Source organism: Myotis lucifugus, unplaced genomic scaffold, assembly GCF_000147115.1.
Source record: "Myotis lucifugus unplaced genomic scaffold, Myoluc2.0 scaffold_8, whole genome shotgun sequence".
NCBI classification, from domain to species: Eukaryota; Metazoa; Chordata; class Mammalia; order Chiroptera; family Vespertilionidae; genus Myotis; species Myotis lucifugus.
In genome coordinates, this window is record NW_005871056.1 from 13,550,956 (window position 1) to 13,553,047 (window position 2,092).

A 2,092-nucleotide genomic window follows, 5' to 3' on the forward strand; every position below is an offset into this window, starting at 1 on the left:
AGAGGCCCAGAGAGAGGAAATACTTAACTAGTTCAAAGTCAAACTCCTAGTTAGAGACAGACCACATGCCCTTTCCATTCTACAATGCTGCCTCCTTAGAGCAAGAAAGACAACTCTCACCAAAATTAAAGCACACTCTAATTCAACAGAGATCCCTAAATGATATTACAGGATGGGGGAACTGAGGACCTGATTTCCATTTAGAATGCTTGTGAGATCAAGTATGATAAAGAATACAGGCTGGGGCCCACTTTTCAGACGCCACAGCCCCGAAGCCACCCATGACCAGCCATGGTGAACCCCACAGTGTTCTTCTTTGACATCACCGTCGACTGCGAGCCCTTGGTCCGCGTCTCCTTTGAGCTGTTTGAAGACAAAGTTCCAAAGACAGCAGAAAACTTCTGTGCTCTGAGCACTGGGGAGAAAGGATTTGGTTATAAAGGTTCCTGCTTTCACAGAATTATTCTGGGATTTATGTGCCAGGGTGGTGACTTCACACACCATATGGTACAAGCGGCAAGTCCATCTATGGCAGCGGTTCTCAACCTGTGGGTCACGACCCCTTTGGGGGTCAAACGACCCTTTCACAGGGGTCGCCTAAGACCATCGGAAAACACATGTATAATTACACATTGTTTTTGTGATTAATCACTATGCTTTAATTATGTTCAATTTGTAATAATGAAAATACATCCTGCATATCAGATATTTACATTACAATTCATAACAGTAGCAAAATTACAGTTAAGAAGTAGCAACGAAAATAATTTTATGGTTGGGGGTCACCACAACATGAGGAACTGTATTAAAGGGTCGCGGCATTAGGAAGGTTGAGAACCACTGATCTATGGGGAGAAATTTGAGGATGAGAACTTGGTCCTGAAACATACAGGTCCTGGCATTTTGTCCATGGCAAATGCTGGACCTAACACAAACGGTTCCCAGTTCTTCATCTGCACTGCCAAGACTGAGTGGTTGGATGGCAAGCATGTGGCCTTAGGTCAGAAGGCATGCATATTGTGACAATAATGGAGCGCTTTGGGTCCAGGAATGGCAAGACCAGCAAGATCACCATTGCTGACTGTGTACAACTCTAATAAATTTGACTTGTGTTTTATCTTAACCATCAGACCATTCCTTCTGTAGCTCAGGAGAGCACCCCTTCACCCTGATTTACTTGGAATGTTATATAATCTTTGTGCTCTTGCCAGTTTATTGGGTTGGTTCCATAATTTCCTTAACCTTCCCAGTCTAGCTGGATTGCAGAGTTAAGTTTATGATTATAAAATAAAAACTAAACAGTAAAAAAAAAAAGAATACAGGGTGGGACAAAAGTAGGATATGAGTACATGAAACACAGTTTATCCTTCTACTAGAGGCCAGGTGCACAAATCTGTGTACCATTGGGGTCCCTCAGCCTGGCCTGCAGGATCAGGCTAAAACTGGCTCTCTGACATCCCCTTAGGTGTCCCGGATTGTGAGAGGGCGCAGGTCAGGCTGAGGGACCCCACTGGTGCACAATCAGGGCCAGGGAGGGACGCGGGAGGTTGGCCAGCAAGAGAGGGACCACGGGAGGGCTCCAGGGCATGTCCAGCCCATCTCACTCAGTCCTGATCAGCTGGACCCCAGCAGCAAGCTAACCTACCAGTCGGAGCGTCTGCCCCCTGGTGGTCACTGCATGTCATAGTGAGCAGTTGAGCAGTCCTAGCATATCATTAGCATATTACGCTTTGATTGGTTGAACAGACAACTGGACACTTAGCATATTAGGTTTTTATTATATAAGATTATTACTTATTAATTGTGTTATTTTCCATACAAACAACTGTAACCCTACTTTTGCCCCACCCTCTATAAACAGCAAAGCATTATGGAAGCATAAGAAAGTTTTATTTGTTTTTTATCACTTTACTGATTCATTGATACACTTTGTGATACTGCATCACCAGGGCACATTTCACATAGCAAATTGCAGGAAGGTAATAAAAAAAAGAATTCTGCCTGGCTGGAGTGGCTGTTGTTGAGCACCATCCCGTGCACTGAAGTGTTGCTGGTTCCATTATGGGTCAGGGCACATATCTGGGTTGTGGGT

At 44.5% G+C, this 2,092-nt stretch overlaps 1 pseudogene; it reads left to right on the top strand.

The window, feature by feature from the left end:
* The first annotated feature begins 291 nt into the window (after positions 1-291).
* Positions 292-1,123, top strand: LOC102436310 (annotated as a pseudogene).
* Positions 1,124-2,092: the final 969 nt, after the last annotated feature.